At 44.1% G+C, this 27,579-nt stretch overlaps 1 long non-coding RNA gene across 1 annotated transcript; it reads right to left on the reverse strand.

The window, feature by feature from the left end:
• Window positions 1-20,533: 20,533 nt before the first annotated feature.
• LOC134947750 (uncharacterized) lies at window positions 20,534-27,228 on the reverse strand. The gene is made up of 3 exons (XR_010182745.1): window positions 27,051-27,228; window positions 21,646-21,865; window positions 20,534-20,684 (listed from the first exon to the last, which is right to left on the reverse strand). It is a non-coding gene; the product is annotated as an uncharacterized LOC134947750 (long non-coding RNA).
• Window positions 27,229-27,579: the final 351 nt, after the last annotated feature.

Below are 27,579 nucleotides of genomic sequence, written 5' to 3' on the forward strand. Positions count from 1 at the left end.
TACACAGTCACATACCATATCTGTGCTCAGCCTCAGTGTGCTGCATGATAATATCATCTATGTATATCTGACTGTGCTGAGTGCTCACTGCTCACACAGCTGAATTGTGGGGGAGACTGGGGTGCAGTTATAGCAGGAGTACAGTGCACACTTTTGCTGCCAGTGTGACTGACCAGTGACCACCAGTATATTGTCTGCCTGAAAAAGTTAAACACTCCTGTGGTGTTTTTTTATTTTATTCTATAAACGCATTCTGCTGACAGTGTCCAGCAGGTCCGTCATTCATTATATTATATAAATATTTACCTGCAGTAGTGTTATATTTTTTTTGTTCATCTCTATCATCTTTATCATCTCTATATTAGCAGACGCAGTACGGTAGTCCACGGCTGTGGCTTCCTCTGTGTCGTCAGTGCTCGTCCATTATTGTATACCTACCTGTGGTGGGTTTTTTTTTTCTATCTTCTTCATACTAGTAGTTTAGGAGTCTGCTGACAGTGTCCAGCAGGTCCGTCATTATATTATATATACCTGCAGTAGTGATATATATATATATTTTTATATCATTATCATCTCTATACTAGCAGACACAGTACGGTAGTCCACGGCTGTAGCTACCTCTGTGTCGTCAGTGCTCGTCCATAATTGTATACCTACCTGTGGTGGGTTTTTTTTTTCTATCTTCTTCATACTAGTAGTTTAGGAGTCTGCTGACAGTGTCCAGCAGGTCCGTCATTATATTATATATACCTGCAGTAGTGATATATATATATTTTTTATATCATTATCATCTCTATACTAGCAGACGCAGTACGGTAGTCCACGGCTGTAGCTACCTCTGTGTCGTCAGTGCTCGTCCATAATTGTATACCTACCTGTGGTGGGGTTTTTTTTTCTATCTTCTTCATACTAGTAGTTTAGGAGTCTGCTGACAGTGTCCAGCAGGTCCGTCATTATATTATATATACCTGCAGTAGTGATATATATATATTTTTTATATCATTATCATCTCTATACTAGCAGACGCAGTACGGTAGTCCACGGCTGTAGCTACCTCTGTGTCGTCAGTGCTCGTCCATAATTGTATACCTACCTGTGGTGGGGTTTTTTTTTCTATCTTCTTCATACTAGTAGTTTAGGAGTCTGCTGACAGTGTCCAGCAGGTCCGTCATTATATTATATATACCTGCAGTAGTGATATATATATATTTTTTATATCATTATCATCTCTATACTAGCAGACACAGTACGGTAGTCCACGGCTGTAGCTACCTCTGTGTCGTCAGTGCTCGTCCATAATTGTATACCTACCTGTGGTGGGTTTTTTTTTTCTATCTTCTTCATACTAGTAGTTTAGGAGTCTGCTGACAGTGTCCAGCAGGTCCGTCATTATATTATATATACCTGCAGTAGTGATATATATATTTTTTTTATATCATTATCATCTCTATACTATCAGATGCAGTACGGTAGTCCACGGCTGTAGCTACCTCTGTGTCGTCAGTCACTCGTCATCCATAAGTATACTAGTATCCATCCATCTCCATTGTTTACCTGAGGTGCCTTTTAGTTGTGCCTATTAAAATATGGAGAACAAAAATGTTGAGGTTCCAAAAATAGGGAAAGATCAAGATCCACTTCCACCTCGTGCTGAAGCTGCTGCCACTAGTCATGGCCGAGACGATGAAATTCCATCAACGTCGTCTGCCAAGGCCGATGCCCAATGTCATAGTACAGAGCATGTCAAATCCAAAACACAAAATATCAGTAAAAAAATGACTCAAAAATCTAAAATAAAATCGTCAGAGGAGAAGCGTAAACTTGCCAATATGCCATTTACCACACGGAGTGGCAAGGAACGGCTGAGGCCCTGGCCTATGTTCATGGCTAGTGGTTCAGCTTCACATGAGGATGGAATCACTCAGCCTCTCGCTAGAAAAATTAAAAGACTTAAGCTGGCAAAAGCACAGCAAAGAACTGTGCGTTCTTCGAAATCACAAATCCACAAGGAGAGTCCAATTGTGTCGGTTGCGATGCCTGACCTTCCCAACACTGGACGTGAAGAGCATGCGCCTTCCACCATTTGCACGCCCCCTGCAAGTGCTGGAAGGAGCACCCGCAGTCCAGTTCCTGATAGTCAGATTGAAGATGTCAGTGTTGAAGTACACCAGGATGAGGAGGATATGGGTGTTGCTGGCGCTGGGGAGGAAATTGACAAGAAGGATTCTGATGGTGAGGTGGTTTGTTTAAGTCAGGCACCCGGGGAGACACCTGTTGTCCGTTGGAGGAATATGGTCATTGACATGCCTGGTGAAAATACCAAAAAAATCAGCTCTTCGGTGTGGAAGTATTTCAACAGAAATGCGGACAACAGGTGTCAAGCCGTGTGTTGCCTTTGTCAAGCTGTAATAAGTAGGGGTAAGGACGTTAACCACCTCGGAACATCCTCCCTTATACGTCACCTGCAGCGCATTCATCATAAGTCAGTGACAAGTTCAAAAACTTTGGGCGACAGCGGAAGCAGTCCACTGACCAGTAAATCCCTTCCTCTTGTAACCAAGCTCACGCAAACCACCCCACCAACTCCCTCAGTGTCAATTTCCTCCTTCCCCAGGAATGCCAATAGTCCTGCAGGCCATGTCACTGGCAATTCTGATGAGTCCTCTCCTGCCTGGGATTCCTCCGATGCATCCTTGAGTGTAACGCCTACTGCTGCTGGCGCTGCTGTTGTTGCTGATGGGAGTCGATGGTCATCCCAGAGGGGAAGTCGTAAGACCACTTTTACTAATTCCACCAAGCAATTGACTGTCCAACAGTCCTTTGCGAGGAAGATGAAATATCACAGCAGTCATCCTGCTGCAAAGCGGATAACAGAGGCCTTGGCATCCTGGGCGGTGAGAAACGTGGTTCCGGTATCCATCATTACTGCAGAGCCAACTATAGACTTGTTTGAGGTACTGTGTCCCCGGTACCAAATACCATCTAGGTTCCATTTCTCTAGGCAGGCGATACCGAAAATGTACACAGACCTCAGAAAAAGACTCACCAGTGTCCTAAAAAATGCAGTTGTACCCAATGTCCACTTAACCACGGACATGTGGACAAGTGGAGCAGGGCAGACTCAGGACTATATGACTGTGACAGCCCACTGGGTAGATGTATTGACTCCCGCCGCAAGAACAGCAGCGGCGGCACCAGTAGCAGCATCTCGCAAACGCCAACTCTTTCCTAGGCAGGCTATGCTTTGTATCACCGCTTTCCAGAATACGCACACAGCTGAAAACCTCTTACGGCAACTGAGGAAGATCATCGCAGAATGGCTTACCCCAATTGGACTCTCCTGTGGATTTGTGGCATCGGACAACACCAGCAATATTGTGTGTGCATAAAATCTGGGCAAATTCCAGCACGTCCCATGTTTTGCACATACCTTGAATTTGGTGGTGCAGAATTATTTAAAAAACGACAGGGGCGTGCAAGAGATGCTGTCGGTGGCCAGAAGAATTGCGGGACACTTTCGGCGTACAGGCACCACGTACAGAAGACTGGAGCAACACCAAAAACGCCTGAACCTGCCCTGCCATCATCTGAAGCAAGAAGTGGTAACGAGGTGGAATTCAACCCTCTATATGCTTCAGAGGTTGGAGGAGCAGCAAAAGGCCATTCAAGCCTATACAACTGACCACGATATAGGAGGTGGAATGCACCTGTCTCAAGCGCAGTGGAGAATGATTTCAACGTTGTGCAAGGTTCTGCAACCTTTTGAACTTGCCACACGTGAAGTCAGTTCAGACACTGCCAGCCTGAGTCAGGTCATTCCCCTCATCAGGCTTTTGCAGAAGAAGCTGGAGACATTGAAGGAGGAGCTAACACAGAGCGATTCTGCTAGGCATGTGGGACTTGTGGATGGAGCCCTTAATTCGCTTAACAAGGATTCACGGGTGGTCAATCTGTTGAAATCAGAGCACTACATTTTGGCCACCGTGCTCGATCCTAGATTTAAAACCTACGTTGTATCTCTCTTTCCGGCAGACACAAGTCTGCAGGGGTTCAAAGAACTGCTGGTGAGAAAATTGTCAAGTCAAGCGGAACGCGACCTGTCAACATCTCCTCCTTCAAATTCTCCCGCAACTGGGGGTGCGAGGAAAAGGCTCAGAATTCCGAGCCCACCCGCTGGCGGTGATGCAGGGCAGTCTGGAGCGACTGCTAATGCTGACATCTGGTCCAGACTGAAGGACCTGCCAACGATTACGGACATGTCGTCTACTGTCACTGCATATGATTCTCTCACCATTGAAAGAATGGTGGAGGATTATATGAGTGACCGCATCCAAGTAGGCACGTCAGACAGTCCGTACGTATACTGGCAGGAAAAAGAGGCAATTTGGAGGCCCTTGCACAAACTGGCTTTATTCTACCTAAGTTGCCCTCCCACAAGTGTGTACTCCGAAAGAGTGTTTAGTACTTCCAGAAAATGTGGAGAAGATGATGTTCATTAAAATGAATTATAATCAATTCCTCCGTGGAGACATTCACCAGCAGCAATTGCCTCCACAAAGTACACAGGGAGCTGTGATGGTGGATTCCAGTGGGGACGAATTGATAATCTGTGAGGAGGGGGATGTACACGGTGATGAATCGGAGGATGATGATGAGGTGGACATCTTGCCTCTGTAGAGTCAGTTTGTGCAAGGAGAGATTAATTGCTTCTTTTTTGGTGGGGGTCCAAACCAACCTGTCATTTCAGTCACAGTCGTGTGGCAGACCCTGTCACTGAAATGATGGGTTGGTTAAAGTGTGCATGTCCTGTTTATACAACATAAGGGTTGGTGGGAGGGCCCAAGGACAATTCCATCTTGCACCTCTTTTTTCTTTCATTTTTCTTTGCGTCATGTGCTGTTTGGGGAGTGTTTTTTGGAAGGGCCATCCTGTGTGACACTGCAGTGCCACTCCTAGATGGGTCAGGTGTTTGTGTCGGCCACTAGGGTCGCTTATCTTAGTCACACAGCTACCTCATTGCGCCTCTTTATTTTCTTCTTTGCGTCATGTGCTGTTTGGGGAGTGTTTTTTGGAAGGGCCATCCTGCGTGACACTGCAGTGCCACTCCTAGATGGGCCAGGTGATTGTGTCGGCCACTAGGGTCACTTAGCTTACTCACACAGCTACCTCATTGCGCCTCTTTTTTTCTTTGCGTCATGTGCTGTTTGGGGAGTGTTTTTTTGAAGGGCCATCCTGCGTGACACTGCAGTGCCACTCCTAGATGGGCCAGGAGTTTGTATCGGCCACTTGGGTCGCTGAGCTTAGTCACACAGCTACCTCATTGCGCCTCTTTTTTTCTTTGCGTCATGTGCTGTTTGGGGAGTGTTTTTTGGAAGGGCCATCCTGCGTGACACTGCAGTGCCACTCCTAGATGGGCCAGGTGTTTGTGTCGGCCACTTGGGTCGCTGAGCTTAGTCATCCAGCGACCTCGGTGCAAATTTTAGGACTAAAAATAATATTGTGAGGTGTGAGGTGTTCAGAATAGACTGAATATGAGTGGAAATTATGGTTATTGAGGTTAATAATACTTTGGAATCAAAATGACCCCCAAATTCTATGATTTAAGCTGTTTTTTAGGGTTTTTTGAAAAAAACACCCGAATCCAAAACACACCCGAATCCGACAAAAAAAATTCGGTGAGGTTTTGCCAAAACGCGTTCGAACCCAAAACACGGCCACGGAACCGAACCCAAAACCAAAACACAAAACCCGAAAAATTTCCGGTGGACATCCCTAATTTTTACAGGCTTTGTCTTTTGTGTGTTGTTTAGGGGTACACTCTCCTGTGCCACCAATATTGTGTGTGTATTACATCTCGGTAAATTCCAGCACGTCCAATGTTCTGCACATACAATTAATTTGGTGGTGCAGAATTTTTTTGAGAAATGACAGGGTCATGCTGTAGATACTGTCGGTGGCCTGAAAAATTGCGGGCAACTTTTGGCATTCAGCCACTGCATGCCACTCCTAGATGGGCCAGGTGTTTGTGCCACACACTTGTGTCACTTAGCTTAGCCATCCAGCGACCTTGGTACACCACTAAAGGTTTCTTTTTCCGGTCAGTAGTTCATCTGCGTGCAGAGACTGAAGTGAGAGGCTGTGTCTTGTCTGGTGAAAGCAGAAAGAAGGAGTCCGTTGGAATAACTTTTTCCGCTGGAAAAGTGAGCATTGTCCCCACGAAGATAAAATATCCGCAGGAGACATCATTTAAAGATACCTTTACGAGTTTCGTCTTCCATCTCTCCCATGTGAGTTCGGTACGCACCATTTTAGGACCTTCCCTCTTTTAGTTGTCCATTTGTTAAAGATACCTTTTTATGAGGATCCCTACTTATGTTTATGTGAGTTTGGTACGTCCCCTTTGTTTGCACCATTTCCATTACACCTTTTTTACGGGTGAGATATACTATACCATTGGTCTCTTTACCGCTTATATTTCCGGTCCACCTGGGAGATTATCCATCACCACAAAACAGTATCATTAAGAGAACATCAACCGGATGAACTACTGACCGGAAAAAGAAACCTTTATGAGCTTTAATCACCCAGAATCCACGTGAGTACGGTGTGTACCAAGAAAAAAACATATACTCCTGTACCCTAGAATATCCCTTCGAGTGAATTACCCATCAAAAGATACCTTTATAGGAGGATTTACATACGTACCAACGTAAGTTCGGTACGCTAAACCCCCCTTAATATTCAGATTCCATCCCATTTCCCATATCATCAGTATCCGTAAATTGGTCAAAACAAACTACACCATCAGTTTTTCCACCTTTGTATTTCTGAGGAAATTGCACTTCCGTGTTTGAAGAACTCCTCCACCAGAGATACCCCACCAGTGAACATTTGACGGAAAATAAACCTTTACGAACATTTGTTTCCCCCATGTTCACGTGAGTACGGTGTGTACCCCGTGAAATTCTTCTCCGTTGTCAAGAACTTCCTTCCGTGAACTTTTCTTCCCAAGATTAGAGACTCCTTTATTATTTGGGACATTTATCATCTATTACACATTGTTGGGGTACTCCCCATTTAATTTCATGCATTTACATAACACCGCAATTGGACAGCGCGTTTAGGTGGTAGTACTTTTCTTTTTGTTCATTTACCCCTTGGAGATTGTGTGACATCTCCCCCTACCCACCTTTCGCAGCAGTTCAGAGGGCGCGGCAGGATTTCTTCCAATTTTAAACCTATTCTACATGTCGTTTAGACAGTGTTAGTTAAGAACAAGTGCATAACTTTAGGGATACTTAGTACAAGTATCCTGTGATATACATCCAGTATTTACTGTGCTTTGTTATATCTGTATACATACATAGCTTTACTTAATATTGCTAGTCCAGTGCAGTTTTATTGCTGTCTGTTATAATTTCTGCATTGTATATGTGACTGTGTGTGCCAAAAGCTGCTGTGTGGTTCCTATTCCGTGTATCTCAGACATATTGCTATCCCTATATTCTGTACCCTGATGGGGGCTAAGTGCTTCAGGGTCCTATATACAGATGGAGCCATCTTTATCTTGGCCTTTAATAGGATTAACTGAGCCAGGGCAGTCAGACTTAATCCCCTGCTGTACTGCTTTAATGACTTAATGCCCTGATGTATTGTTCTATCTGTATTGTATTGCAGCTGAGAACAATAGATGAAGGGCTTATGCTAATAAACCATGGTGTGCCTAGGCACAGTAGAGAAGCCAAGATAAGCATGGCTCTATTTGTATATAGTGTTTCACAGGATATACAGTTTGGTATTTTTCTCATCATATACCAATTAAATCCTCTGTTTGTGATCTGCATTTGCAATTGCACTCCACAGGTTTTTTTTGTTAGGTACTGTGTCTGGCTATATTGTACTGTTACGCCATAGAGCTACATTCTTCAAAAATGTCTGCATCACAGGGCGGGAGAGCCGTGGCTGATCCTGCGTCATGCAGTGCTGATGCCGCGGCTTTATCTGAGCAAAATATTCCAGCTGAGGGTCCAGGTATTGGGGGTAGCCTGCAGCATCGGTGGCACACAAATACCCACCTTGGGCTGCTTTTTCTAATTTACTGACTACGCAAGTAACGAGACTTGTGCCCCCTGTGGGACCTCCTGTGCCTGTACAATCACATATTGTCCCTGTTGTAAATTCACCATGGGTGGATTCTCTGTCGACTCAGTTACAGCAGTTAAATCAGTCTTTGGTTAAACAAAAGCCTGACCCTCGCCCGCCAAGGACCAAAGGGTCCTCTAAGCGGGCCATTTCTTCCTCACAATCCATGCATGTTTCGGATACTTCATCTGATGAAGATGGCATATATACTGACCCATCAGGCGCTGATGCAGATACTTCTGATGGGGAATCTACAACACAGGTGAATGTTCCTGACCTCTTGGAGGCTATCAAACTGATTCTTCAGATAGATGATGAAACTGAAACTCCAGATACGTCTAAGAAACCTGATTAGTTCAAATGTCAGAAGGTTACTAAATTAGTTTTGCCACATTCTGACCATTTAGTTGACATACGTCAGGAATCCTGAAGTATTCAGGAAATAAATTCTCCCTGTCTAAAAAGATGCTAGCTCGTTATCCCCTCGCTGCAGATTTAAGTAAAAATTGGAAAACACCACCTCTGGTGGACTTACATGTTGCACGTTTGGTGGCGTCTTCTGCTCTGCCTGTCACTACCGTTACCTCTCTGAAGGAACCGACAGATAAGTGTGTGGAGGGTTGCTTGAAGTCTATTTACACTCTTACAGGTGCTGTGCATAAACCTACTATAGTGGCTTCTTGGGCTGCAAAAGCTATTGAAGCATGGGTTCAAGAAGTTGAAGCGGAGCTACCTTCTAATTTTTCTGATAATGCCAGACAGTGTCTTTTATATATTACCACAGCCTCTAATTGCATACAGGAGGCGGCCTCTGATGCCAGTGTGATGGCAGCCAAAGCGTTTACTATGTCCATTCTGGCTCACCGGATTCTGTGGTTGCGGTCCTGGTCTGTGGATCTGGACTCTAAAAAGACCTTCGAGGTGATCCCTTTTAAGGGAAACATCCTTTTTGGGGAAGATCTGAACAAGGTTGTTGCTGACTTAGTGTCTGCTAAAACTGCATGTCTGCCGAGTACTAATTCTTAGGCTCCAAAGGCTAATAATACCACCTTTTGTTCCTTTCGACCTCCAAGTAAAGCAAAGGGTCAGGCGTACCCAAAACTGGCTCGCACTTCCAAAACCTCTAAGCCCAAACCTAAATGTTCCTGGGCTGCCCGTCAGCCTGCTTCCAAACCAGACAAGCCTGCTGCATGATGGGGCGGGCCTTCCCCAGGGGGACCCCAAGGTGGGAGTCCGACTTCTGCGGTTTGCCCAGGTATAGGTTACAGACCACTTCAGATGCCTGGGTGAGGGAAGTCATCACTCACGGATATGCCATCTATTTCAAGAAACGTCCTCCTCACCAGTTTTGCTCGACAAATATCCCTTTGGATCCATTAACAGCAAAAACTCTACATTTGGTGGTGCAATCACTACTGGAAACAGGGGTGAAAGTGCCGTTGCCTCTGGCTCAGAGAGGCAGGGGGTACTATTCAATGCTGTTTCTAGTTCCGAAACCGAATGGAAACTCACTGCCCATTCTCAACCTCAAGTCTTTGAACAAATTTGTGAAGGTTTCCAAATTCCATATGGAAACTCTTCGCTCTATTGTTCTGGCCTTGGAGCCCAAGGACTATATGATATCCCTGGACATTCAGGATGCTTGCCTACATATACCTATTGCCATGTTACATCAGAAATATCTGCAGTTTGCTATTGGTAACCTACATTATCAAAACCAGGCCTTGCCTTTTGGACTGAACACAGCTCTGTGAATCTTCACCAAGGTCATGGCGATCATGACAGCCCTTCTAAGCCATCGGGGTATCAGGAGCCTGCCATATCTGGATGACTTATTGATCTTGGTGAACTCCCCAGAGCTTCTCCTCCATAATCTGGAGCTGACGGTCCAATTCCTGCAAGACCACGGGTGGCTCATTAACTGGAAGAAATCCTCGCTGGTTCCTGCTCAGAGCATGGTACACCTGGGGGCATTAATGGACACACACAAGCAATGGTTGTTCTTGTCTCCGGAGAAGGTCCTGAAACTTCAGGACAGGATACGATGCATCCTCTCTCGCCCTCGTGTATCGATACACTCGGCGATGCAAGTACTAGGCCTCATGGTGTCAGATTTCGACATGGTAGAGTACTCTGAATTTCATTCTTGCCCTCTGCAGAGGTTAATCCTTTCCAAGTGGGACGGCCCGCCTCACCGGATCAGGTCTCACAATATTTTCCTTGACTCCAGAAGTTCGTCTGTCTCTGAGCTGGTGGTTCCAAGACCAAAGATTGAGCAGGGGTCGTCCCTTCTGGATCTCCAACTTGGTCCTTCTAATGACAGATGCCAGTCTGCGGGTTTGGGGTGCGGTGTTGGAGCAACACTATTTTCAGAGTTGGTGGACAAGGGAGGAATCTCTCCTTCCGATAAACATTCTGGAGTTGTGGGCAGCGTTCAATGCTCTGAAACTGGCCCTGCCTCTGGTATAGCACAGGCCAGTTCAAGTACAGTCAGACAACGCCACCACGGTGGCATACATAAATCATCAAGGTGGCACTCAAAGCCGCATGACAATTATGGAAGTGTCAAAGATTCTTCTATGGGCAGAACGCCATCTGCCAGCCATATCGCAGTGTTCATTCTGGGGGTCCTCAACTGGGAAGCAGACTTCCTCAGTCATCAGGACGTACACACCAGAGAGTTGAGCCTTCATCCGGAAGTCTTTCAACTGCTAATGGACAGGTGGGGCCTACCAGATGTAGACCTGATGGCGTCTCGACACAATCACAAGGTTCTGGTCTTCAGAGCAAGGACAAGGGATCCACAAGCAGTGTTCGTGGACACACTGGAAATTCCATGGAACTTTCGGCTGCCATACGTGTTCCCTCCTGTGTCACTCCTGCCCAGGGTAATAAGGAAGTTCAAGCAAGAAAGAGGATTACTATTTCTAATCGCACCAGCGTGGCCCAGACGGCATTGGTTCTCAATCCTGCAGGGTCTCTCGCTAGAGCGTCCTCTTCTACTTCCGCAATGCCCAGACCTCCTCGTTCAAGACCCTTGTGTCTACCAGGATCTAGCCCGACTGTCTTTGATGGAATGGCTCTTGAAGTTTCAGTTCTGAGGGCAAAAGGATTTTCTGAGGCGGTCATTCAAACTATGTTGAAAGCCTGTAAACCAGCTTTGGCTCGGATTTATTATAAGGCCTGGAATTCTTACTGTACTTCACCTGGTGTGCGGCTAAGATGTACGATGCATACAAGTTCAGTACTGCCAAACTCTTTGCTTTTCTGCAACACGGTCTGGACTTCAGCCTTCGTCTGGCCTCCCTGAAGGTACATATTTCAGCCTTGTCGGTATGGGTTGACTTTGCCTGACATTCATACTTTCTCTCATGGTGTTTTACGCTTTCAACCTCCCTATGTTCCTCCTGTGGCTCCTTGGGATTTGTCAGTTGTTCTGAATGCCCTACAAGAGTCTCCGTTTGAACCTTTTGAGTCCGTGGTCCTTAAATGGCTTACACTTAAGGTTTTATTTTTGCTGGCTATTGCCTCTGCTAGACGGGTTTCAGACTTGGGTGCCTTATCCTGTCGGTCATCCTTTCTGATTTTTCACCGTGACCATGCGGTTCTTAGAACTCGCCCTGGTTATCTGCCTAAGGTGGTGTTGTCTTTCCACCTTAACCAAGAGTTTGTGGTTCAGGCCTTTATCTCTACTGGTTTGTCCTTCAAAGAACGGTCTTTGGATGTGGTACGGGATCTCCGTATATGTGTTAAGAGAACCGCCTCTCTTAGGAGATCTGATTCCCTCTTTGTCCTTTTTGGTTTTCACAAACTAAGCAGACCTTGGCCAGATGGATTAGAATGGTGATTGCACAAGCTTATGTACAGGCTGGACTTCCAGCTCCTGCTAGAATCAAGGCCCATTCTACTCAGTCTGTTGGACCTTCTTCGGCAGCCCGCCATGGCGTGTCCCTAGAACAATTGTACAAGGTGGCTACATGGTCCTCAGTGAACATGTTCATCAGATTATATGCCTTTGATACTTCGCCTATCTGGATGCTTCCTTTGGGAGCTGGGTTCTTGTGCCCACTACAGTGCGTCCCCTCCCATAAGGAACTGCTTTAGGACATCCCTGATGTTATTACCTGTGAAATACCAGTGTACCCTGCTGCAGAAAAGGAGATTTATGGTAAGACTTACCATTGTTAAATCTCTTTCTGCGAGGTACACTGGATTCCACAGGGCACCCACCCTGACGCTCTTAGCTTTTTTGGTTTTTTTATGGCATTAGCTGCTGGTACCTTCTCCTGTCATGAGAATGTGGTTATATGTGGCTACTAACTACTGTTGTCTCTTTTGCCTGATACTACATTGGACTGGTTAACAAAGCTGAGCTCCAGTGCCTGTAGGCTGGGATATAGAGGAGGTGGTGCAGTGCGTCTTGGGAACAGTTAAAGCTTTAGCCTGTTGGTGCCTTGGATCAAGATCCAACTCTACACCTCGATGTTATTCCCTTTGGAATCCAGTGTACCTTGCAGAAAGAGATTTAATAATGGTAAAAAGTATCCTGTGATAGGAAGGAGAATACCAGACTTCCCGAGATGTTGGCATCTTATTATTGTTTTACAGATGATGCACCTCCGGTACGCAGAATTGTGGGAAAACAGAGGAGGAGGCTGAAATTGAAGGGGTGGGAATAAGCCAATCTGTAAGGGTATTTAAAGAGGTTTTGGGAGACTCATCACTATGCTTCTGAGGAATGACATGCATGATCAAAACATGTTGAGCTGGTGATGAGAGACCCCTGAATAGACTAACTGTTGGATATGTGTCACTGTATGCCCAAGTGTGATCTCTGGTTTCTGGAAACATTGTGATTCCACTTCAATCTACTCTGGATGGATAGTAGGTAAACACTGTGAAGCAAGCTGTGTCCATGGGGATGCCACAACGTGTGGTTTATATGCTTTTATCTTTTACTAAAATGTGAGTGTGTTGTGTGAATAAAATAATTATTCTTTATTTCAACGATGTTGCACTACTGCCTTTTCTGTCTTTGCATTTGAGATTTCAAGTTTATGAGGAAAGTGTGGAGTTAGTGAAAAAAAAGCACCTTATCAGCCTGTTTTGGATCCTTTGTTGAAGTAAAGAAAGTGGAGTATTTTTTCACTCTGGGACTGAATTGGTCAACTGAGTAACAATGTAATCACAGAGTAAGAACTGACATTTTTTCCCTTGTTTTAGATCCTCATCTGGAACTTTATATAATATATTTTCTATTTTTGGTATTGAGATATCCCATGTGTAACCTATTAGTGCTATATTGAGACTCTTTTTATCTGTTCTTGCAATATGTATGCCAGTGATGTGTCGCTCTTGTTACTAAAGTGCTTTATAGAGCTGCTAGGCTTCCATTTATGTTGTGTTATTAATAAAGCAACCTACTTCCACTTCTGATATACTTGCACGTTGCACCAATCGTAAATGAATGCATCCTTTAGTGCCCAGCAATAAGTCCAACGCCCATTATGTATCATGTAAATACTGTATGACTCAAAATGTAAAATTCCTGTGCACAAACTACTGCATTTGCTTCTACCCTGTTTCTGAATTCTCAAATACTCATTAGCCTGTGGCATGGGATATGCACTTTTGTCTGCATTACAAAACAATGCAACACATGTGTCAGTCCCAAAATGATAAGTTAAGATTAGAGATGTGCAGCGGACACTTTTCAGGTTTTGGTGGTCATTCCGAGTTGTTCGCTCGCTAGCTACTTTTAGCAGAAATGTAAACACAAATCCGCCACACTCTGGGAGTGTATTTTAGCATAGCAGAATTGCTAACGAAAGATTAGCAATTCTGCTATTAAGTATTTCCTTGCAGTTTCTGAGTAGCTCCAGACCTACTCCTAGATTGTGATCACCTCAGTCCGTTTAGTTCCTGGTTTGACGTCACAAACACGCCCAGCGTCCGGCCAGCCACTCCCCCGTTTTTCCAGCCACTCCTGCGTTTTCTGCTGGCACGCCTGCGTTTTTTAGCACACTCCCGGAAAACGCTCACTTACCACCCAGAAACACCCACTTCCTGTCAATCAGGGCAACTGAAAAGCTTCGTTTGCCCGTGAGTAAAATAGCATAGTTTTGTGTAAAATTGCTTAGCACGTGCGCCCTGCTGTGCATACGCATGCGCAGAACTGCCGGATTTTAGCCTATTAGCAATTCTGCTAAAAATAGCAGCGAGCGAACAACTCGGAATGACCACCTTTGTGTTTTGGTTTTGAATCTGGATCCTCGCTCGTGTTTTGGATCTGGATTGGTTTTGCGAAAACCACCATTTCGGGTTGTGGTTTTTAGTTTTGGATCTGGATAATTTTTGCAAAATAAACCAATTAAAAAAGCTAAAATCACAGAATTTGGGGGTAATTTTCATCCTACGGTATTATTAACCTCGATAACATTCTTTTCCACTCATTTCCAGTCCATTCTGAACACCTCACACCTCACAATATTGTTTTTAGGGCAAAAGGTTGCACCAAGGTAGCTGGATGACTAAGCTAAGTGACACAAGTGGGCGGCACAAACACCTGGCCCATCTAGGAGTGGCACTGCAGTGGCAGTCAGGATGGCAGTTTTAAAAACTAGGCTCCAAAGAGCACATAATGCAAAAAAAAAACGAGGTGCAAGATGGAATTGTCTTGAAACCTTCCACCCACCCTTATGTTGTTTAATCAGGACATGCGCAGTTTAATATACCAATCATTTCAGCGACAGGCGGTCCCCCTGGAAAACCTTGCCAAGTTCTCCAAATCATAGAAAGCTACAAACATATTACCTCCATATTTGATGACTTTTCACATTATGAGAAGATGCAAGAGGAAAAGGACAGTTTCAAGAAGGTGATTCAAAATTAGAGAGGCACATGCAATCAGGAACAACACACAGGCTTTCACCTCCACTCCTATATTGGTGTGGAGCAGAAAGGACTTCAACCAAGCAAATATTTAATTATTAATTACCACATTACTGGACAAACTGAAAAACTAGGGGCAAAAGCCTCCTTCTCCATTTTCAGGGATTAAGATAATATCGGATTTAATGCTAGGATGAAAATAAACTTGTGTATACCACAGGATCAAGAATGGATATTTTCTCCTCCACGGAGTCTGGAGATTTATTTTGTGAAAATCTCGTAGGTTTCTTTTTTTTTTCATTTTTTATTGCATTTTTTTTACATATTTTGTGGCATATGCCTTATTTTTCACAGCTCCCAGTTACACGCATGTGAGCATACCTGCGTGTACCAGTTACACACATGTGAGCATACCTGTGTGTCTTGTTTATGTTATTCATATTAAGTACTAAGCACGACTGTGCAGTAAATCTTTTTTGTTATTGAGCCCCTGCCCTAGTGGACCTTACCACTCTACAGTCCAAACTCATTTCATACTATAAGTAGGACTGTGGAAGGAAGCAATGGCAAGCCAAACATATTTCTGGCTGTAAGCCACCATAAGACTCTATACTGGGCCTTATTCAGTAACTGCTTGTGCCTCACAGGAGCTTATGGCCCATCTAGTGCTGCAGTGCAATGGAAAGCTGATGCAATACAAGATCACTGAAACTCTGTTCTTCTAACATCTCAAGGTCTTGCGATAACCCTACACAGCCCCTAGGAAAAGAAGATCCCTGTACAACAAATGCGCATCTTCTAAATAAATAATCCCAAAATGTGGAACATCAATAATAAATCAAAATTGAGGTTGACTAATTGGAGCCATTCATTTAAAGTGAGTCACTAACATGAAATAATTGAGAAGAACCTCTTTCTAATGCTCCAGCAGAAAACATAAAAGGTCACCTCTCCGGCAGTTGTGCTGGATTATGATTCAGTCTCTTCTGAGTCACACTGACTTTGGCCACAAACGTGGTATCTCCCCACTTTATTTAAAAATACTTTGGCAATTTCCATTTCCACCCTTGCGGCTAGTTTTAACAAATCTGTTTGTGATGTTAACGCTTGTTTCATATATGCTCTAGGCTTTAATTTAAACCTAGGATCAAGTACAGCAGCACCCCTGGACTTTTAAAGCATAGGCAGCACTACTGAAGAATTACACAGCACAGCAGACAGGCAGCAGCACCCCTGGACTTAAATAGCAGTGGGCAGCACCCCTGGACTGATAGGGCAGAGGGGCAGCACCCCTGGAATGATGTGGCAAAGAAAAGACATGCAAGATAGAATTGCCCTTGGCCCTTCCCACCCACCCTTATGTTGTATAAACAGAACATGCAAACTTTTACAAACAAATCATTTCAGTGACAGGGCCTGCCACACAACTGTGTCTGAATTGATTGGTTTGTTTGGGCCCCCACCAAAAAAGAAGCAATTAATCTCTCCTTGCACAAACTGGCTCTACAGTGGCAGAATGTCGTCCTCATCCTCAGATTCCCCCCTTCAGTGTTTACATCCTCATCCTCACAGATAAATAATATCCAAATAAACAAACCACATCATTTAGGTGTCAGTGGACTGCTTATGCTATTAACCAAAGTTTCTGAACTTGACAATGACTTATGATGATTGTGCTGCAGGTGACGTATAAGGGAGGATGTTCCTAGGTGGTTAACGTCCTTACCCCTTCTTATTATGGATTGACAAAGGCAACAGATGGCTTGACACCTGTTGTCCGGATTTGTGGAGAAATAATTCCACACTGAAGAGGTGTTTTTTTTGGTATTTTGCCAAGGCATGACATTGGGCTTTTTCATCCCATGGCCAACAGTTGTCTCCACTGGTGCTTTATTCAAACAAACCACATCACCATCAGAATCCTCCTCGTCAACTTCCTCCGCAGTGCCAGCTACACCCATATTCTCCTCATCCTGGTGTACTTCTACAGTGACATCCTCAATATCAATATCAGCAACTGGACTGGTGGTGCTCCTCCCAGCACTTGCAGGGGGTGTGCAAATGCTGGTAGGAGCCTCCTCTTCCCATACAGTGTTGTGAAGGCTGGCCTAGACATTGTGACCGCAGATAGTGCCAGTACCCCTGTATTTTTACAACACTCATGTAATTTTACAGCATACAAGACAGGGCCAGTGTACATTAATTTTCACTGCACCCTAGAATTATTATAGCATACAGGACAGGGCCAGTGTACATTGATTTTCACTGCACCCCTGAATTTTTATAGCATACAGGGCCAATGTAATGTTATTTGAACAGCAACACCCCTATATTTTGCAGGATATAGCAGTGTGCTTTTAATTTTTAACAACTGCACCCCTGAATTTTTATAGCATACATGGCCAGTGTAATGTTATTTGAACAGCAATGCCCCCTATATTTTAGCATCCATGAACAGTGTGCTTTTAATTTTTAACAACCGCATCACTGAATTTTTACAATATACAGGGCCTGTAGCACCACTATATTTTCCAGCATACAGTAGGACAGTACCCCTGCACCCTGTAAAACACAGTGATAGCCAGGACAGCAACACTTATGTACAGCTGCAGCACATGAAACATCAGTGACAGCCAGGACAGAATGTGATAAAGTGGAGAGTGATAGTAGTGTACCAGCCAGTCAGCTGTGACTCCCATGTCACAGGGGGATGCAGTTAATTTCCAAAACAACAGGATCCTGGAGCTCAAAATACCAATGATGGAATCCCAACAGCAGGGGAAATGCCAGCAGTCAGAATCCTGACCGCAGCCTAGTATTCACGCTCGAATGGTGAGTCCATGCCACCACCTGAGGTGGAATATGATGGTGTGGCTAGCAAAGCTCTCCACTGGGCTCAAAGTGCGGTGAGCACAGCAAGCCCGCCAGGGTACTCACTGCCTTGATTTCGGGATTCCAGCATTGGTCTCCTGACCACCAGGACCCCGACTGCCAGAATTTTATACCGGACCTGTCACAGGCCATGTTTGAAAAATGACAGTTAGGAGCTGGTTGGCTGGTATTTTATCATTCTTTATTGCTTTTCATAGCTTAGTACATCTGACCCACAGTATCTAGAACAGAAGGGGAGGTCCCTGTCTCCAGACAAACAACCATTTCTATGGTGAAGGAAAAGGAGAAGGTAACTGAATGACACACAGACACAGGTGATTAATTAGGATCCATTCACGATACCGGCATTCAGGATCCCGGCAGTCAGAATCCTGATGCTGGAATACCAACAGTGCTTGGAATGCCAACACCACCATCCCAACATGTATTGAAATGCTGTCACCAGGATCCCGAACGTTGGAATCTCGATCAACCTCTGCCGAGAGTCTTCACTGGTAAGCTGTAGTGAGGGGGGTTTAGTTTAGGCTGCGGGGGGAAGGTTTGGGTTCAGCTGCGGGGAGGAGGGTTTGGGTTAAGCTGCGGGGAGAGGGGTTTGGCTGCGGAGAGGGGTGTTATGGTTAGGCACCCCTGGGGAGGGTTATGGGTAGGCTGATGGGAAGGGATGGTTTGGTTTAGGCTTTGGGAAGGGGTGGGTTTAATCAGCAATAAACAAAAAATATCTCATGATGTTTATATTTGGTAATTGAGACTGTTTTTGTAGGATTTAAAATGCATGCTTTCCAGTAAATTACATTAAACCTCTAAAGAAAACCTAAAAGCCTATTTTTTATTCATCACTAAACTATTGACCTATGAATGTTAAATAGGTTTTATAGCTTTATAATGTGGGCAAAACAAGATGTTAATAAAAGCTATTGAATTCAATCAGACAATTCTACATATTACACGATCCATATAAGGACAAGAGGTCATTCAATACTTTCTAAAACTTCAGAGAGGAAAATATTTTCTACATTTGAAACTGTAAAAAATAAGGAAAAAACATTATTATGAGCTTGATGCAGAGTTGAAAGTGGATTGTGCATGTATTGCACAAAAGACGTCTGCATGGACAAAACCTATATTTACCTGCATATAGAGTTAGATGCATCTTGAGATAAGACCATAACTGCACGTGTGTCTGATTAACTACAAATAATCATAAGTGCAGACTTCTGCTTATCCTACACTAGGCGCAAAAGTTATGCCTCAAAACAGAGGTATTTTCACTTACATCAAACACTACATTAGGCTTGATTCAGAGAAGGATGTAGCACACACAGCAGCTGCACCTTCAATGTCAGTCTCACCCATAGCTCCTGCTGCCCATCCACACCTCCTGGTCATGGCTGCGACACTGACATATCTTCTGTGCTGTGTCTGCTGTTGCATGCCTGTCCCGAGTCCCAGGGTCTCAGTCCACTCTGCTCCGCTCCCCACCCCCTCCACCCCCCCACGCCTCTCCCTGGGCCAAATTAATTAATTGCGAATGGCCTCTGCATGTGAACAGTGTTTCACAAGGCTCAGTGAGCAGCAGCCTTGGCCTGATCTGCTTCTCGTCTGATGCATGGTGCATGTTGCTCCCAGAGTCTTTGTGTCCTCCGCTCCCTGTTCCCAGCCATGGCCAATGTCTTTGTCTGTGCCTACTGAAAGAAGTGCAGGGACAGTCACCATGGGGGAGAGAAGGAGGAAAAAGAGCAGCAGCACGGCATTGGGCGATGGTGTGTAGTACAATACATGGCCATCCGCCCACAATCACCCGATATGCAGCAGCCTGCCTGAGCCCCTGGCCCTGAGGAGACACGTCACCCAGGTAGTTACAGATCCCAGCCGCAGCAGCAGGGCCAGCTGCAGCATCAGCACTGCAGGGAGAGAGGAGCAGCCTGGAAGAGGTCACTATCAATGGGGAAAGGAGATCTGTCAGGCTGAGTGGCTTACTTTCTCCATCTCTCTTGTCCTCACCTTTCTCTCTCTCATACTCTCTCACCTCTCTCTCCCCTCTCTCTCCCCCTCCCCCTCTCTCTTTCTTGTCTTCACCTCTCTCAATGTCTTGTGCTCATCTTACAGCTACTTCCATAGTGGATCTACTGTATTGTAACATGTATAATGGGCTCTACCATATCATAATGTGTATAAGTAACTCTTCTTTAGTATAACATGTGTAAATAGCTCTACTGTAGTGTAATGTGTATAAGGGGCTCTACCATGGCCTAATGTGCATAAGTGGCCCTATTTTATTGTAACATGTAATTGGCTCTACTGTCGTGTAACATGTGAAAGGGGCTCTACTGTGGTGTAAGGTGTATAATGGGCTCTGCTGTGGTGTAATGTGTCTAAGGGGCTCTACCATAGCATAATGTGTATAAGCTGCTCTTCTGTAGTGTAACATGTATAATTGGCTGTACTGTGGTGTGATGTGTATAAGTGGCTCTACTGTGGTGTAATGTATATAAGGGTCTCTATTGTGGTGTATCATGAATAAGGGGCTGTGTTTTTTTATTTGTACTCCCAATATTTCACACTTTGACTAAATGACAGTTATGCAAATATATGAGGGTTTATTCCACAAAGAGGCACACAAACTATATCTGCTTACCAAAAAAAATAAGCTTGGGCTGTCCTTGCTCCTATAAGTTTCTTTGATCCATTGCTGTATCTCAATATGCAACATTGGATCATGTGCAAAACCATCATCCCTCCAGTAATTAAATAGCAACAACCTAGGTAGGACAAAGGGATGATGTCAGCAAGCCTGAAAATAATGGTGTTCATCAAAACTGGAAAATGGTAATTGTTAGTGGGTGAGGGGAACTGTAATGCCAGTAAAATTAATCCACTGAAAAAAACGAAAGCTCCCCTCCAACCACTATGAGCCTTCACAGAAAATGCTGGCACTTCAACTTTAGATGTACAGTATTCATTTGAAAAAAATATAGCATGAAAGCCAAGCAAAATTTTAAGTACAGCAGTTAATGCTTCATGGGAATTTTTAAAATACAGTAACAAATCAGAAGAGTCTATGTTTGCGCCTTCCCAAGCAGTATTTTTAAGAAACTGCCAAATGAGTACAACTAATGCAAGATTTAAAGGTAATAGAGACATGGGCCAATCCTGTCTAGTTCCCCAGTGTTACCAGAGCTTAGTCTCTCTCGTTATTTCATTGGTTGTTGAAGTTCCCCGTGAGTGCCACCCATTTCACATGGAGTATATATATATATATATATATATATATACATACGTCCATGTAAGAAGGCACTCAGGAGACATCAATGATAGCAAAAGATTCAAAGTGTATTCACGGTCACGGTCGAGTACTTTCGGGGACAGCACCCTGTCCTCAGGACCACACCAATACAGCACAAAAAAAAAAACGTTTTTTTTGTGCTGTATTGGTGTGGTCCTGAGGACGGGGTGCTTTCCCCCGAAAGTACTCGACCGTGACCGTGAATACACTTTGAATCTTTTGCTATCATTGATGTCTCCTGAGTGCCTTCTTACATGGACGTATGTATATATATATATATATATATATATACTCCATGTGAAATGGGTGGCACTCACGGGGAACTTCAACAACCAATGAAATAACGAGAGAGACTAAGCTCTGGTAACGTTTCAGCTATATTCTAGCTTTCGTCAGACCAAACACATATAAACATTAAACGAACATTTATACCTTACCCCACACCTGATGCTAACTCCTCCCTGGTCCGGTACGCTGGCGGGGATAGATGACGTCACCGCAACTCAGCTGTGTGACCTAGTCCCGCCTTCCGCATAGCGCCAGTCACTGCCCACTTCCTCCAGTTCTCCCTGCAGCCCTGCGCGTCAGCAGAGACCAGTGACGTCATCACGTCCCGGCTGAGAGACGCGCTCTCTCCTCCTGCCCGGCCCCGGTCACCTAGGGAACAGATAAACAAATATAACATAGTGCATAACATCACATAAAAATGACATAAAGTAGATTCCATTGTGGTGCCACCACTGTACTTAATACCTTAGATAGTTAAGTCAACAATACTAATCATTTTCTCAAATAGCAAATTCTACCTCCTATTTATTATAACATCTATCGTGCACTGACAGTGATGTTGACCTTATTATTATACAATTTCAAAACAATATGAAACATTGCTAAAATGAACCTGCATCTTCCTATTGGCATCCAACAGTTAAAATGGCCTCACTTCAATATCTTCCCTATTTGTATAAAGGAAACAGTTCCTAATATTCCACCAAGTTGAAGAGACAACACACTGATCTATAGGAAACAATTCAGAGGCATCTGCTCATTTAGTCCCCCTGGGGTCTGTGTGTTAAGGAAATGGATCCACCTCGCCTCCCGTTGTAGCAACATTTTCTCTCTATTGCCCCCTCTTATCATTTCGGGTTGCTGATCTATAATTTTATATTTCAGGCTTGATAAATTATGCTTGTATTTGGCAAAATGGCGTGCTACTGGTTGTGCCTGGCTCTCACCCCCCAAGGCCGCTCTAATCACTGACCTATGCATGGCCATTCTTTCACGAAATTGTCTCACTGTCTTACCCACGTAAAACAATCCGCAGGGGCAGCGGATGAAATATATCACAAAGGTCTTCATGCACGTTAAGATCTTATCAATTTTAATGAACTTGCCTGTATGAGGGTGTGATAAACCTGGTCCCACCTCCATATAGCTGCATGTAGTGCAGCCTATGCATCGGTAACACCCAGGTTTCTTGCTAAGGAAAGTTTTGATGGGGGCAGCCTTAAAATTAGAGATATCATTATGTACCAACAGGTCCTTCAGGTTTTTATTCCTCGTGTAACTCTGTAGTAATGATTTATCCCTTAAAGTGCCCAACTCCTTATCTGTTGTAATAACTGGCCAGCTGTCCTTTATGTGTTTTTTTCACCTCTTTACTGACTGTGGACCACCTCTGAACAAATGGAATTTTGTTCCGCATTGGGGTTGTTTCTTTCCCAAATCCCTTTAATAGATTTCCTCTATCCATCTCAAGGACCTTAGCCTTGGTCCGCATGAGTTCTGTCCAATCATATCCCCTAGATTTGAACCTCAGGGCCATTTCTTGGATCTCGGCCTTGGTATTTACTATATTATTCGAGATCCTATGGACCCTGAGAAATTGGGAATATGGGAGGCTGTATTTAATGGAAGGCGGATGGAAACTTGCAGCATGCAGCAGTGTATTTCGATCCGTTGGCTTCTTGAATAGATTAGTATGAATCCAACCCTCACTGATTGAAATAATAACATCCAGATAATTGGCCTCTTGTACACTGCTGCATGCTGTAAATTAGATGTTAGTATCCATCTGGTTGATCCTAGATAGTGTAACCTCAAATTCGTCTTGCGTGCCCAACCAAATAAAAAAAAGATCATCTATATAACAAACAAAAAATATTATCCTGCTCGCAATATAGGGATCTGTGAAAAAAATATCTTTCTCCACTTCGAACATAAAGCAGTTCTCAAAGGCCGGGGATGCACAACTCCCCATCGCACATCCTGCCTCTGTTCGAACCACCTACCATTGAACAAAAAATAATTTCGAGTGAGGGTGAGCTTAAGTAACTCTAGGAAAAATGTCATATCTGGCCCACTATATAATGAGATTGCACCACCGGTTGAAAGTGGTAATCAATGTATTGCGAGACCTTGTAATACACAGAGTCCCGAACTGAAATTATTGGACGACCCGGTGGCACCCGTGCATTCTTGTGTATTTTCGGAATCGTATAGAATACTGGTGCCACCGGGTGGTCCTGTATCAGGGCATCTGACAAAGCCTTAGAAATGACATTATCCCTAGCTGCTTGTGTTAACATCAATCGTAATTCTTCATTATAGACAGCAGTGGGGTCCCTTTCTAATTGACTATATACTGCTACCTCGCTAAGTTGTCTATACACCTCTTTCCTATATTGCTGTACATCCTGAACAATGATCCCCCCACCCTTATCTGCTGGGTGAATTACGATCCGTTGATCTTTACTAAGTGTATGTAACGTTTCTCTCTCGCCCTTGGTCAGATTGTCATACACATGTTTCTGCTTCTTGACTGATTCCTTGACCTCAGAGTCTAAGACCCTGGCAAAATATTTTAAAGAAGCATTACTACTTACTCTGTGGGTCAAAGCATGACTTAGGTTTAAGTTTACTGGGGACATCATCTACCAGCTCAGAATTAACACTATGTGCAAAATGCTCCTGTAGCCGTAATTGTCTATTGACTTTATAAAAGTCCACTTTCCACTGGAACTCCTCAAACGTGGATACCGGAATGAACGTGTTACGCACACCAGTGCTAACAGGAGTATACCGGTGTATGAACAGAGAGGGAAGCGAAGCAAACGAACTCACAGACAGTATAACATAACATACACAGGAGGTGATGGAATAACTAATAAACACAAAGTGAATGGAGAAGCTCGAAGGCTCAGGAATTGGGTGTCTCCCTAGTGTCAGGAATGCTCAGATGGAATAGAGCGGACAATGAAGCGAGGTGTAGTGATTTAACATGTGGAGCACCTGAAATGATGTTGCTAAGAGCAACAGAAAAAAACCCAAAGGGTTACCAACGGGTGTGGGAATAAACTCCTTGGTCAGAGATAGAAATATAGACACAAGGAGAGTATCCACAATCCTAACCCCCACTTGCAGGGCACAGGTTCAGCTTACTGCCACTAAACTGACACCTGGACGCCCTGCACAGTGAGGGAGGATTAAGCAAGCAGGTCTGAGAGTACAGCCGCAAACCTGCTGGGTTCATAGAATAGCAAAAGAACCCCAGCAGGTCAAACAACTGACTCCAGTCTTACTGCTAGGTCCGGATTGGCAGAATGAAGTACCGAATCCCAAGGCCTATTCGCAGTAAGCAACAAGTAAATACAAAGTCACACAGTACTAGCTAACTCTCTGGAACTGACTAACAAACAAAGATTCAGCAGCATTTGCCTAGCCTGAGAGGATGGTTTATATAGCAGGTGCTGTCCACTCCTCACTCAGACCTCACAGACTGTGAGCACAAAACCAGCGCCGGATTCCCTGCCGTGCACAGAGCCTGTAACCACTACACAGTAAAAACCCGGACCGTAGTATCAGCTGCGCTCAGGTTACTTCGCTATCACTTGCCTCCGGGTTGCCATGGCGACGTGGCAGCACAGAGCAGGAGATCCTAACAGAACGATAGTCCTTTGTTTAAGACGGAAAGTTCTTCTGACGACAAGTCCCTTTGCGATAAATTAAACACTATGTTGTTTTCTTCTTTGCCTTCGGTCCTCTTTTTGTGGAGCCTTTTGCACTGTTTGCCTCGCCTTGTAAAGCATCTTTTTTTGGGCCCAACATTGCCCTGGTATTCACCCCTAAAGGGGGCTTTCCTCCACGTTTGCTTGAAGCCTCACTCTCACTTTGTGAAGTCCCTTCACCACTAGAGGTATCGAATGGTTGATTACGATGTGTTCTATTTTTGTTATATCGCCTGGGCTGTGTTCCTCCATCTGGGTTATTCACCCAACTATAAACAAGCCCCTCCTGGTAGTCTTTCTGGACTGTACTCAATTTTTGCCTCTTAAACTTCACCAGGTCCTGTTTATAGGCATCTACTTGGCTGGTTAGCTTATCCATCCATTTTGTTTCTGTATCAGCCTTTAAAACAGGGGCATACTTAGCCTCAAATGTGGACGTCATCTCTTTTAACAAATTAAGCTCTCTTGCAGACTCCTCTATAACCAAGAGGATTAAATCCAAACTACACTTGTTCAAAATGCCAATCCCCTTCCGACAGAACTCCACATTATGTCTGCCGATAGTTGGAGTGTTGCGGACCCTGAACCCTCGTGGTATCTGGCGATTCCTATGATAGTCCGATAAGGTGACGCCATGCATGTAGAAATCTACCTGTTTTTTATGCAGTCGCAATAATTTCACAAACAGAAGGTCATTACTATCTGTGCCACCCGTTGTGGCCAAGTCCTCCTTAAATCTAATGCTCTCCGCATCAGCATCCGAAAAGGACCATGTCTCACATGCTGTGGTGTCCACATGTTGGAATTCGCTTGTGCTTTCCTTAGCTACTAGTTTTTCTGTTTCTACTTTAGCAGCTCTTATTTCTTTCTTGCATATTTTGTTACAGTCTTTATAGTGCTGAAATGATTCCGCATTCCCATCAGATTTGTATTTTTTAAATGCTCGCCTTTTCTTGCCCATAAGTTCCTTTATTTTTTTATTAAGCCACATCGGTTTATTATTATTAATCCTTTTTTTGCTGCTCGTCGGAATACATTTGAGAGTATTTTTAGCTAGTAGTGATTTTAATACATCCCATTTATCTTTAGTATTTTTTTCTAGAAACAAACCTTCCCAATCAATATCCCTTAAAGTTTCCCTCATCATTTCAAAGTTGGCTTTGCTAAAGTTTAGAGTCCTAGTTGAGCCAGTATAGGACTGTTTATGAAAACTTATATTGAATGTGACCATATTGTGGTCGCTGTTTCCTATGGGCTCCCCCACTTTAATATCTGATACCAATTCCCCATTGTTTGTTAATTCCAGGTCTAAGATTGTATTGTACCTGGTGGGTTCCTCAATTAGTTGAACTAAGTAGTTATCATTAAGTGTGTTTAAAAACCTATTACCCCTAGCAGTATCACATGAATCGTTTTTCCAGTTTCTCTCTGGATAGTTAAAATCTCCCATCACTACTATGTCACCTACTCCTGCTGCTCTTTCAATCTGCTTCAGTAACTTCCATAAGGGCAAAGAGCTGGTAGCTGCTGTACAGCTTGTTATAGTGGAGGGTGGGGGGGTAGCTAGACATTTATTTGGTCTATGGATGAAGGAAAAATAGGATATAATCCATACATTGATACATATATGTAAAATCACACACCTGTACACAAACATGCATACTGTCCCACACATAAACACATACAAGCACGCATATATTCACTCACATAAAAGTCACACACCTGTATACATACAGAGCTACACATGTATACATACAAGCACAAAGATACTGTATGTAGTCACACACCTATTCATGTACAGTCACACACATGCCCCTTCCCTTTGTCACACTCACTATTTAGGGTCTTCTGCTGCTGCTGCTGCATAGTGAGATCTCTGTCTCCCATGCTTCTGCTGGCTGGACTGGTGCTGTGTACAGTAGCCCCGCCCCCTTCCAGCTAACTCTTCGTTTCCAGCTCAGTACTGCTGCGATGATTAAAGGCAGCAGGGATGGGAGGATGGGGAATCAGCTTGTTCCTTGTGCCCCCTCTTAATGCAGCTCTGCCGGGGTGGGCACAACACGCAACTGTATAGAAGAAACTGAAAGTAAACTACAGCTCCCGCACCAAGGGCTGCTGGGGGCTGTAGTTTATTTTCAGTTTCACCACAGCAATGCTTAGTGCACACCAGTAACAGACTGCTGCTTGTTTGAGGCGCTATCCCCCCACAAAAAAAAACAAATTGTATATACTGGAAGATGGAAGTGCTATCCATGAGGGTAATAACAACAATTTTACTAAAATACAATATATTCCACTCATTTTCACAGAAGAAATATCCAAAACATCATAAACAGCACAAATATAAAACACATGAAAAAATCC

The sequence above is a fragment of the Pseudophryne corroboree genome, chromosome 8 (genome assembly GCF_028390025.1).
Source record: "Pseudophryne corroboree isolate aPseCor3 chromosome 8, aPseCor3.hap2, whole genome shotgun sequence".
In the NCBI taxonomy this organism is placed as follows: Eukaryota; Metazoa; Chordata; class Amphibia; order Anura; family Myobatrachidae; genus Pseudophryne; species Pseudophryne corroboree.